Source organism: Nothoprocta perdicaria, unplaced genomic scaffold (assembly GCF_003342845.1).
Source record: "Nothoprocta perdicaria isolate Ctin4 unplaced genomic scaffold, notPer1 scaffold_73, whole genome shotgun sequence".
NCBI lineage: Eukaryota > Metazoa > Chordata > Aves > Tinamiformes > Tinamidae > Nothoprocta > Nothoprocta perdicaria.
This window is the reverse complement of record NW_020456010.1, coordinates 1,667,861-1,681,130: the sequence shown is the minus strand read 5'-3', so window position 1 is coordinate 1,681,130 and position 13,270 is coordinate 1,667,861. Positions and strand designations below refer to the sequence as shown.

Sequence of the window (13,270 nt, the reverse complement as noted above, 5' to 3'; positions counted from 1 at the left end):
TATTGTTTCAAACCGAAAACAACCAGAAGGCCCCTCTTGTAGCTTTGATGGTCCAAGCATAAAGGACAAGCCAGATCTGGAGAGAAAGTGTCTTTTATCAAGCCAGGTGACCTAGTTAGAAAAGTTAAAATTCCAGCATAAGCTCTTCATATGTTGCTATTAACTGATAAGCATATTAAGTGATCTTTTTAATTGACTTGTTTTTTTTTTCCTCCCTAAAAGCCTAAATAAAAATAAATAAAAAAATGAAAAAAATCCAAGGAAGCCTACTAGTACAGACTGTGACTTCCAGAATAGCATGGAGAATTCAAAGCCCTGGAACAGAGCTCTCATCTCTAGTCGCTGCAAAGTTCCTGCTTCTGAAATAATGCTCTCCTGATGAGGCAAGTTCCCCTTGGTCTGGGAGAAGGGTAACTGCAAAAAGTCACTGTTTTATGACACTTAATTAGGAAACTTTCCCATTACACGCTATTAATATTGCACTAGAAACTCAGGGACAACATTTTGTTTTTAGCATTCCCGAGCAAGTTATTTACATAGTACTAAATTTTTTCCCATCTTACCTCTGTCACCGGCAATTCAAGCTGAACCACGTCATCTTGTTTTGAAACGGGCGTTTGAAGAGCTGTGTCTAACARTAAGATGCCATTGAGATCTTTCCTACATCCTACTGCGTAATCATCCACAAAGATCACCTTATCCACAGCAGAAATATACTGACATTTCACCCGTCCACCTGGTTTAGCTATAAAGAGAAAAATACAAACGGAGATCTTATTAGAAAGCAGCTTTTATAACTTACGTAACATACAGAATCTGTTCTGGGAAGCATCATGACACTTCAGCAAGATTCTTTACTTCATGAGATCATCTGAAGCCAGCATTTCTACTCTACAATTTTCACCAAAACTTTTACATTTCCCACTTCTTTTTTTAAACCACACATCCCATCAATTACAATCATTTTAAGAGTTACATAAGAAGTCACCATTCAAGGCCTACACCTAYCAGAAGGCCTAGGCCAGCACTTGCAAGCTTGAAGTGGAAACCCAGTATATGTGGAATTACAGAGTACTTACGACAGGTTGCCTGCTCTTGTACATTATATTGTACATAGAGACAAAGAGGCATTTGTTCCTTGAGACACTGAGGTTGTTCCTCTCTCTCACTGCTCTGCACACAGTCAGTAACAGGTTAGATAGGTTTGATGGGGGTGGAAGAAGACTGCGACTGATAARTAAACAAGGACTGTTGTGACGGATATTAGCCCGAGGAGTGTTCAAACACTGGACATGATCACATTGGAAGGACTATAAAACTCAACCCCTGTGATATGCTGCCTGTGTAGAAGGCAAAGTGCTTAACTTCATGGAAAGCACAAGCTGTTGCTCCAGAAGCAAAATGTAAGCGTGGAGTGAGTCTGTGCACATACCACTGGGAGCACAAAGCTGAGCCTGCTGCTGCGCCAACACAGATCATCTTTTCTTGCCTCACAGGAACCAGGGTTTCACCAAACTCTACATTAAYCAAGCTCTGTCCCAATTCTCCTCTTTCTTCAGATACTATGTTTTACTCTTAATAACAAAAAAGCACCATTAAATAGTGAGCATATAGCTAAGTCTCCAGATACAGACAGCAACGTAATTCCCCAAGTCTTCCATTCTCACACTTTGATAACTGTTAAATGGAAATCTAAACTTGTCCTGGTAGAGGGCACATCCATCTGACCTTGACTTCAATGCAACCACGGTGCATTTGTGTATTCTCTCTCCAAAGCTCCAGTCAAGAATAGCTGTGTCAGCTGTCCTTCGCCCTGAAATTTTGGAAACAGTGACTCCTATCCTCTTAAAATATAGCACATAAGCCSTTCACTGTGTGAAATAAAATGCAACTGTAATCATCACTGCAAAGTCAGAAGCACTTCAAGAGCCCTGGAATCACTTCATAGTTGTAGAGTCATTAGTTCTAGCTCACCAAAAAGGGTCGTCTGAATGGCAAATCAGCTACTTCCAAGCAGTATTTTTGTCAGTATGCTGGAGTTCCTCACACAAGAATTTCAACATACAACACAGCTGCAGTCAAGGAAGTCATTCATTCTACAGAAAAACAATGGTTTCTACAAAAAAGAAAATCAAATACAGGCTTTAACTTTGTTAAAAATATTTATCTCAAAAATATGCTGGAAACTATCATGCAAATAAAGTGAAAAGCATCTGATGCCATAAACTGAAAACCTCAGTAGGTTAACATGGATTTTACAGTCTATGTAGGATATTCCAAATGCTGCAGTGTAGGACAGTTTCTCACAGTGTTGCTTAGTATTTTGCTCACTTACTGTGCCAGAAAGATTTTGGCCAACTTGTCCCTAGAATGTTACTCACAGGTGCTGCTTGGATGTTGCTCAGAGCACATAAAAGCAAAATCAGCCACCTTGCATCTCTGGAGCCTCAAGGAAATGACTGACCCAACACAYGGTCCCCACATCCAGGGGGCACATTCTGCAAATGACTCGTTTGCAGTCCAAAGAGCCTCTGAACTGCTGGTGGGCGATTTTGTAAATGTAGTAGTTACATTTTGAAGTTCAGATGACGTATTTCAAGATGGCTAAACTAGTCTCACATCAGTCTCACATGGCTGGCAACGCTATTACTACAATAGGTAGKAATCAGGAAGCTGGAGTTCTTGGAAATCATCAGCATCAAACAAATGCCTACAAAAATTTAAATGTCTTCAAAGCCYCCAGTTTGAATTGTCCTCCCAAACTTATGATGTTTTAGGACACGCCAAAGGGCTCTGACCAATATGCCTTGAACAGCATCACTATCCTGGCTGTCCAGCCTGGCTGGCTGCTAGCAAGAACTGGCAATATGCRTCTTCACAGCTCATGGTTCACAAGTTGCATGTAACCCCTGCAAATGGCTCAGGTCAGATCATCCAAACCCAACTGTTACTCTCCTTTCAGCCCGGGCTCTTCCTTCAGCTGTAATTGACTTTGGATAGGGGAACAAGGAAGAGTCAGCCACGCAAAGGTTGTAACACARCTCTGCTTTACAGTTTTGGTGCAAGCAGATCATAGCATGCATGCCCCTCCTCTCAGCTCTGGCTTACCCAGCTAGGACTTAACCAACCCCAAAAGTAACCACTAAGACTTCTCAGAATTCCTATGAGGAAACCGGGCAAACTTTTAACACAAAGGAATTACAAGCCCAGCAGAGCATGTAATAGCTCTATGTTATGGCACTCCACCTCTAGCAACCTTTGAACTAGCTGTCTGCAGTTAATAATCACAACAATAAATGCACAGCAGATTGCAGAAACAAATACTAGGGAGAAAAGGTGCATTCCCTTCCCCCCCTTCTTTGTTTTGTACCAAAGAGAAGAGAGACCAGCAATTTCCTGCGGTCAAAATCTGACCTACAGAAATAAAAAAGCAGAAGATGAGCTTGCTTGCAGAACACCTAAGGGTCTCAGCATGAGCGATCCAGCCTCCTTGCCTGCAGGGATTAGGGTGAACGGGGATGAAGCTGTCGGCCCATTTTCTCCTACAAAATGTCTTCTGKCCCCAGCTTTCCAAACCAGGTTGCACCAAAGCAATTAAAGAATTAGCCTCGGTTTTCAAGAAGTAGAACAATTTCAAAGCTTTTCCTTCAATTTCTCTGTTACAGTTTTTGCCTTAGAGCTTTAGAGTTTAAGTGAAAGTGGCAGCTACACTAAAATTCATGGCTGTCATTACAAAGAAAAGAAAATCTAGGTTAATGTTTCTAGCAGTATTATGTCTCTTTTCTAATATTAAAAAAAAAGTCAAGTCAGCTTGAAAACCCAAAATGAGGCTAAAACATATGACAGAGTTAATTCTCTTAATAAGATGGTCCCAATGCACAGTGTCCAGAAAAGAAAAAAATCTTCCAAGTTACAGTGTAGTAACACTTTAATCCAAAGCTACAAAGTAAGAGAAAAGAATGCATATATCGTAGCAAGGATTTCATAACGGTCAGATCCGAGGCAGATAAACATCTAAAGAAACATCCATTAATTCAATTTATCAATGTAACTAGGTCTTAAAATTGGGAATTACAAAATAAAATTTAGGGAAAAAAAGAAATGGCATCCACTCAATGAAACACAGATCATTTATGTGCACCCATACCCATTTTTTCACTTCCAATTTTAACTAGAATATCTAAAGAACAGCTTGGTATCAAATTCAAAACACTGCAATCAGGAGATGTATGTAYAGATGTATGTAGTTTCAGGAGCACTAACCAGCATCTTGTTGGTTACTTGCTGGTTAAGAGTGGACTTGCACTATTTAAAGGTAAGAGAACCCTCCAACCCTAAAACTCAAGGGGAGAGAAAGGTAGAACTGCAAAAGTCCTTTAAGCTTACTGGGAGAATTAAAAATCAAATTTTAWTTTCTCTTTACTATTGTCAAGTGTGAGTGTAAAGCTTCAAGCTTAAAAGACATCACGGTAACGGGCTATGTGAAATCCTGCTTCCACAAGCCAAGTTAACAGACAGCAAAACTATCTTTTCCCCTAGGGCGAAAAAAGGCTTCCTGTCAAACATTACTCGGCAACTTCTCATACATTTCACACGTGTACCAGAGAACCAGGAAAAACAAGGAAAAGAAAGAAGAAAAAGAGAAGAAATAAATAAAAGCCACYCAGTCCCCCCTAAAAAGAAAACAAACAGCTCTCCTCATTTGTTGCTAGGCGGGTGTCTGCTATTGTTGCCATTTCGCATGCCCATAAAGCCAACTCAAAAATCCACCTGGGTAGAGCATCTCAGCCTGCGCTCTCTGAGCAACTCCAGTTTGCAAACTTGTGCAAAACTTGTTCGTATGATAGGGGCAAGAAACAGAACATTTAAATTCTGATGAAGTTTTACAGTTCAAAAAAATGTCTTATTATATTGTCTTGTTATAACAGAATTTACTTAATTAAGGTCAAGATATCAGATTTATAGTTCGCTTTACCTTTGGCCATCAGCATGTGCCGTGGTTGTTTCAGGATCAGTTCCACTATATGATAGTCAGTTTTGAAGTGAAATAGTCCTTGTTGAAGTGAACTAGGAAGATACGTTCTCCGGCTCACAAAAATATTATGACACGTGTGATATACATCACTGTGACATATGAATTTTAACTGGACATGTCTGATGAAGCAACTAGTACCAGAAGCTAACATTAACATTTCAAAGGTTTCAGAATATAAACAAAAACCTACTGAGATCAAGACAGCTCTTTTCTCACAGCTATTATGTCTGCAGGCACAAGGTCCTTTTCTATTCTCCAGACATAAGTCACTGGAGACTCAATCAGCAGGAAGTCACTGTGACGAGCTCCCTGTGCCCACCCACTTCAGACTGTTTTAGATCTCTGTGCATTTAACATGTCCTATGACTGATCACTGCCCTATATAGCACGCAGAACGTAACAGCCCAGAGAACCTTATACCACCATCCCCAAGAATGAATTATGAAAGATTTCACAGCATTCTACCATCTTTCCTGCAAACTCAGGAAAGTTGAGAAAGTTCCTGCAATTCTCACTTAAACACTCAAAAAAATCTCGGAAGGGACCATGTCTTTTTCAGTATTTTCCTCAAAAGGAAAACTATTAGTCAAAGCTTTTGGGAAAGATGTCTTTCAGAAACTGCAGTTGGACAGATTATACAGCATCCAAACAGAATGTGGGACATGCAAGGAAAATAACACAATTTCACAGTCCAGCAACAGGAAGTTGCCAGTCTTGAAAAGTTTCACAACAAAGAACCCGTGCCAGAAGAAATGTTATCACCAAGTCTTGTTTCTGCCACCAAAATGGCTACAGGAGCCAAGTTAATCTTTTTTGCATCCTACTGCCTCTATAACAAGAGAGAAGATCTCTAGCTATGGTGCTTTAAAAAGTCCAAGTCTGTTTGGCAGGATTTAACTTCTCTTATCTTCCAATTCCAAAAAAAAAAAAAAAAAAAAAAAAAAAAAAAAAAAAAAGAAGCTTCCAAAGTATCTACCTTGGGAGAAGCACTAAATTCTCAGAAGCAGATGGGTGGACTACAAGGCCAGTAAAGAACTGGTGGGATTGTCAGCCTCAAAGCTAGTAGTTAAACAATGCAAAGTCTATCTGGCACCCAGTTGTGAGTGACACTCCTCAAGGGCTGATACCGTTTATCATCTTCGATGATTTGGATGATGAYCAGAATGTACCCTCAGCAAGACTGCGGATGACACCAAATGGGAAGGAGCAACTGACTCAAATGCCAGGGCTGACATTCAAAAGGATCTCAAAAAGATGGAGACAGGGGTTGACACAAACCTCCAGAAGTTCATCAAAGACCAAACTTTGCACCTGGCATAAAATAACCCCACACATCAGCAAAAGCTGGGAACCAACTAGGTGACAATACTGCTGAAAGAGGCTGGGGACCCAGAGGAACACACACAMAAAATTCAGCAGTGCATTCCTGCAGCAATGAGAAGTACTTACATAGGAGAAGACACCTTGAGAATGGTTAACCACAGTAGTCAAGTGCCTGGAAGGTAGCCAGGAAACCTTCTGGAATATCCAGCCTTGGAGACTTTTGAAGAGGAAATGGTCTAGGTCTTTTACATGCCRACGTGGCTTTGAAGTCAGGTCTGCTTTAAGCACAAGATTGAACAAGATGATCTCCAGGGGAACCTTCCAATCTGAATTCTTCTGTGGTTCTAGGTTGGTATTACCTTTAAAGGGTGTTCTTCATTCTTAAACAACCCTCATGTCTCAGATGCTTCTGCTGCTTGTCTCTGTGGCACTGCATAGCTGAGCATACCTCTAAGAATTACTTTTTTGATCGCTACTGCGCACTGAGCTGATATTTCCACATTTCTGTCAAAACTCCAAGATGTCACTCTGGCACTAGATGTCAATTCCAGGCCACCAGGCTCCAGCATCACTAATTCTTAAGCTTACTTCACGTTAATTAAATGCATTCTCAGAGGATCTTTCTCTCTCTCCTAATAATTGCTTCACTGGAAAGCTGAGGTAAATTAATTCATTTGTGCTTTAACAGTGCTATATTTAAAAGTGAATTTTTGTAGTTTAGGATTTGCTTTCAAGTTCTTTGGAATAGCTGGCAAGATCAAAGCAACTTGCACTTTTAAGACAACACTTTGCAGCATAAGAATATCTGAAGAATATTTGTGTAACTAAAATGGGGAAACAATGCTTATAAGCACAGTCTTACTACACTTCTTCCACAAGAAAGAGAAGAAAAAAGCAGTTTCCTCCACAGGTTTGCTCGGAGTAGGGACTTCTTTCCTCTTTATGGACTAGAGAGGGAACCAGGCAATAATCTTTGAGAATGCTAATTTTGTAGACTGTGGATGACAAAAAAAATATATATATATATATATATCCACAGGTTTGCTCGGAGTAGGGACTTCTTTCCTCTTTATGGACTAGAGAGGGAACCAGGCAATAATCTTTGAGAATGCTAATTTTGTAGACTGTGGATGACAAAAAAAAAATATATATATATATATATATATAAAACAATACTAAAGAAAGACAAATAAGCAGCATTGTGTGTCATTACTTACATTGCAACATGAAGCTAGGAGCAAGCAGGAGAGAGGTCAAGCGAGGCCAACAGTCTGTCACAACAGTTTTCCACAACAACCCTAGCCCCTTCTCACTCTCCAAGAAAACACTGTCTGTCCTTGCTGCCTTTCTCCAGGCCATCTCCTGACCTTCCTACTTCCTTAACCCTCTCCCCACTCTTACCCAGTCACACATATAATTTACTGGAGTACCATCCTTCCCCCTTGCAGGTCTTCCTTTTCATAGGCATTTTTCCTGATGGAGTTCTGCAGCCTGTTGTCTAGTAAACAGATTTTCTTGATCTCTTCTTCAACAGCCACCAAACACTCAGCCCAGAGCCTGATTGTTTCACAGCCAGCCAGGCTGGAGAGTGCAGGGGACCAAATAGTTCCCCCCGTGAACTGCAGAGTGGAACGAAGAGCTGCCCGGCGCCCTGTGGGCTGGACAAGCCTTTATCGACCCGCCCATGAGCAGCGACCCTTGTTTTCAGGAATGCCTCTTGTTTTCAAGACTATTTAACTGAGAGTCAAATTCTCTCCTCCACCAAGCTACATGTTAAAAAAAAAATACCTGTGAAATTCTCACTGAACAACCCTAGCAAATACTCCGCAGTTATTTTAATACTAATTATGTTGGCATTTGTCTGGTAAGTTATTATTTCCTTAACTTTACACCTTTAATCAGGGCGGTAAAAACAAAAGCTGTTTTTCCCTGTTGTTGTGCATCAGCAACATGTGCTTTCCCTTAACATGCAAATCTTCAAAATAAGTGTGTTCCACAGTACAAGAGCTGCATATGCCAGACTTCCTCTCCACATTTTTACTGGGTCTTTACTAAATCTTGCTACTCTTTATAAAACCAAGGCAGCAAGTGAATCATGCCAATACAAAGTCCAACACTAGACTCTGGAGAAGCAGAAGTGACAAAACATTGGCATCCATGTGGACGTGGCAGATTAAAGAATTTAAGGCAAGCAGCCTGTGTTTAACTGTCCACCTGGGGATGAGCACTCGGATGGCTGCGAGTAGTGTGTGCAATTAAGAGAGCATTAACTATTTAAAGGATAGCTTTCTAACAGCAGAACTGTGGCATCAATGACGAAGCATCTAGAAGGAGAACGGATCCACATGGATATTTTTTATTTAAAAATATCAAACTGGTGAGTAGCTAGTGACCACACTGGCACAGAAAACTATCTCATAACATGTCAGATATATAGAATACATGTCCAAAAGCCCACGTGTAAATCTTACCCTCCAAAAGAAGCCTAAGAAACATATCAAAGAACTTTGTGCTGTTCAGAAGAAATTAAAGAACTAACATAACAGAAGAGGGACAGTTTTGTTCYCCAATTTGAGCATTACTTAGAAAGAAACACTTTCTGCACTAAAACACTAAAATAGCAGATCAACAGCTAACACAAGAAATCAGACATAACCATTACTAAAAATTTGGGAGAAACAATTCAGGTAAATCTTCATGACATTTTTCTTACACTCTGCCTTATAAAAGTCTAGATGCATTTAACTTGAGGTCATGGATATCAATGTATTAGTAAGCATACAAATATTGTTATAAATAATATTGCTAAGCACTCCTGAAGTTGTTCCAATGAGCCAGGTGAACATTATGCTGCACTGACAAGATGGGCCAACCATTGTATGTTCAGGAGAGAAAAAGAAAGAAGAACAAGAAGAAAATGAGCTTTTCCAAGAAAGACAAGAATGGACAATTAAAAGCAAAAACTTCTCACATTACTTTTTAGGCGGAGTTCCACAAAGATTTATTTGCTTTCTTTCAAAATATTCTGGACTTGAACTAAGCAGTTCATCCCCCAGAATATTAGCTAGGTTCCCACTATACTTTGTGCAACAAAGGATATAATGCAATTGGGAGCTTCTCTGAAGGGTTCGATCACACACACACACACACACACACACACACACACACACACTGGAACTTGTCATGATCAAATTGAGACTGATCTGAAAATCAGCATTTTCTCCAGGATCCTGCATATCAGCACGACCTACCTCACCTACCTGTGAGGTAGAAGACAGTAGGAGGCCAAAGCTCAAATCTTTCATACAGAGCACAGTACTTCCTCTCTGGGTCAGAGCCAAGCAGATGAACTGTGAGATACCTCTTCCTGCAGAAAACCTTTTTCAAAGGCCATCTGCAGAGGTCTAGGAAACTTCTGCAGATCTGACATTCAAACATCCTGCAACCTTTAATAATGCAGCTCTACTGCAGTGGTAGCCATCAGCCCACCTATGCATGGCCTGGGGATAGAACAAGAAATCTTGGACTATCTTGCCTGGCAGTAAAACATATGCATCATCATGCATTATTACCTCTGTATTCCTGCAATAAACATAATAATGCTRGATACACACACACATGCCTTTGCATTTTAAGGGATGTGAAAAGATAAGACCTCTAGCTTTACCCCAAGGTTTCTACAAAGGTCCAGATGTACTTCCACAAAGGCTGGAAGAGTCGATTCACAGCATCTTGATAGTCCCACAAGCTGCATGTCAAGTAACACGGGATATGTGGCACTGCCTGCTTAAGCAAACAGCCAAATAGAGCACACGATGGCTGGATTCTTTCTTGGGATAAAAGACCAAACTCAAATCTAACACTTCTCCTACACTGTGGGATGGCAAAAGCACTTTTTTTCCCCCTCTAGTACTTTAGGCTCTTTGTACTGAATGACTTCTTAAGATCATAAAATCAAGAGAATGATGTCTTTGAGAAGAGCCTTTCACAGATCAGCATGTCATCCAAGTCCAAGCGTACTCAACCACAAGACTCGCTGCAGCAGATCACTAGATACTTGACAGGACTCCTCACGTGATGGGGAATAAAGGGGAAAAAATCTGTATTAACAGCAAGAGCCCTTGTTATTACAAAGTATTTTTTTTTCCTTGTATTTGCAGATAGACATGTTTGGAAGGTAAAGATTCTTCAATTATGAAGAATGAAGAAGGTAATAATTTAAACAGTATTACCACGCTGAACTTGAAACACTTGAAACTGCTCATAATTTCTCTGGGTATTTCAAGCCTGGAATTGGATGGCAGATTCTACCAAATGATTCTTTCTAAAGATACGAAGAAGTCTGCACCCTTTCCTTGACTTCCAAGTCAACTCCCACTACTCCAAGTCATCCAGGCTGCCTGAAGACAAACGAGGACTTCCCAAAATGGAGCACAGAGAGATTGACATGATATTAAAATTTGCTGCCACAGAAGAAGCCTCCTGGGCTAGGAACTATTTCCTTCTAAACTCCTCTGTTGAAGAAGTGGAGGTTGAAGGCAAAAGTCTCCGTTTCCCCTATAGTGAACAGAGTTCTTAAATCCTTCTCTGTTAAGTGCTTGAGCACATGGATTTTAAGATCTCTATTTTGATTTTTGTTTAGGCCTCCATAGTAATCTAGRAGCCATCAGCTACGGATGACATCCTGTGCAGGTGAGTAAGTGAAACTCCAAATTCAGTGCTATTTAAAATCCATCTAGAAAAACCCACAGAAACATTTGGGATGTTCACATCCCAACAGCAGATGTTTATCAACTGTTGCATAGTTTCTTCCTGTCTCCTTGGGCAAGTTTCTCTAGGAATTACAGTCTCATTGTAGTTCAAGTAGTTTTCTTGGTTTGTTTGTAAATAAGGATCTGATAAGTGAAAAAACTCTGAGAGTTTGAGAGTCACGTGAGTTTATTCTGCAAGTCTGTTTGCTTCCTTTGGCTCTTTCGTTTGGCTTTTTTGTTTTGATTTTTAGGGAGAAGAAGAGGCTCTTCCTTAGTGCTATTTTTGGAGACTGACACTTGGATCTTTCATGCTCTTTGACTACGAGTACTCAAATTGGAACCGGAAGCACATAAATACTTAAAGCCTTACAAGAGAGAATAGAGCACTAGAGATTTGTGTGGCACAGGTACCAAACTAATCTTTACTTACTACTAGCAGAAATGAAATGCGTATGTGAACAGCCTTGGCAGAACAGTAGGCACAASTGCATCATAAGGCAAACTAAAGATTGATTTTAAAGGGTCACCTGATTTTCTCCTAACCTCCATAGTATTCTTATTCACTGCCTCGCTCTGGGTTCTTGCAAATGATAACTTCACCACCTTGAACAAGCCTATAATACCCATCACGAGAACAGATTTAAATAGTGAAAGATSCCACGTTTTGGAGACAGAGCTGATGAAAACTGAGTGCTTGTAGGAGTATGGAGCAGGAACAAAACGCATGAATACTCCTCACTGGAGTCCTGCAGTTTGGCTTCAGAGTAGCACTCCCTGGATGACCAGATACAGCAGATCTGTAACATTCACACGCAGGCCAGAGACCACATTCTTTTATTTGGAAGCCTCGGGAAGATCTGATCTATAACTGAGCACTATTTTGATGGTGGATCTTTTGTCCTGTCCTTTTACAGGACAGCAAATCCACATTTATATTCTAATGAAGGCAGCCTCCAGGACTCTACCAGATTCAGTATTCCACAGGTTCAATCTTTCCACCGAAGAATGAGCTCAAACCTTAATGCGTTGCCGCAGTGAACTGCAACTGCAGATAAAAGCAACATTCAGGCTTGGTGGTATTTTTTCCCTTTCTTTGATGGAAAGGGATCCTTTTTCTTGCTCTGCTTTGTAGAAAGAAAGGCCTGCTATGCTTTGTTTCTCTCTGGTAATGAGCAAGAGCATTTCTGTCCAACATAAATCTTCTGGCAGGGCAAAAGACCTGCAATCCCAGTTACCAAGGAGGATGGCAGTCTCTCAAGAGAAACAGTTTTAATTCCCAGGGGTTCTATTTATAGTCACAGAGCCAGAAGTCCCTGAGGCAATCATATCCTTTAACCTGTCATTTACGGCACAGGGAGCAGGGACAGGGTTGGACTACAGGTCTAAGTGTCCATCTACTGCAGTCTCACCCTGGAAGAGCTCACGTTGTGCCCAGAGTAGGCAGATACCAGAGAACGGTTGAATTCGCTTTTCTTCCTCTTCCCAAAGAAGGACCAAAGAGACAGAGAGAAAGACTGAACAGTCAGTAATAAGCAAGAGACACCAACTGCGAAGCCTAACTTGATCTCTGGCAGGCATCCCACTCTGAGTCTGTAAGGAGATTCACTTCAAGTTTCTTCACATTAAACTAAGGTTGTAATTTTTTTTTTTTTCCCCCAGTAATATACTTATCTGCTACATTGGCAGATAAAATTTGGGTAGATTTCAAGCAACTTAGTTGATTTCATGTAAGAAAGAGCAGAAACCCTCTCTCAGAGTTGTGCTGATCATCACAGACAGATTGTCACTAACAGAAGTATACATAACAATGCACGTAACCAAATCAAAGAAATAACTTATCCTTAAACAATTACTATCTAGGGAAAAGCACATCCATATTTGATTATTATCTTACATCTGCAAGAATTTTATCACATCAGAGTRAGCAACAACAGTTTAGACTTTGATTTAAATTTTACTTCTTTTGTTCATGAGAATTAAACACTTGCTATACACACAATCCACTACAAATTAAGTCCTAGATTTATGCCCTCTCCCTCCACAACTTAAAAGCAATTCTCAAATTCTGGCAATTCTGGCAGCACTTTGAAGAAAAGTAAGAACTCCAGTTATTAACAACAAAAAAAGCAGCACTTGATGAGGGAACATGGTGGAGGAGAGG

The 13,270-nt window shown here is 40.4% G+C and overlaps 1 protein-coding gene across 1 annotated transcript in view; it reads right to left on the bottom strand.

The window, feature by feature from the left end:
* Nucleotides 1–738, bottom strand: part of BIRC6 (baculoviral IAP repeat containing 6) — a 144,276-nt gene extending 143,538 nt beyond the window's left edge. Inside the window, exon 1 of the mRNA XM_026051196.1 lies at nt 564–738. The gene's annotated coding sequence lies outside the window, so the exon portion shown is untranslated. The remainder of the gene's footprint in view (nt 1–563) is intronic.
* Between the last annotated feature and the right edge of the window lie 12,532 nt (nt 739–13,270).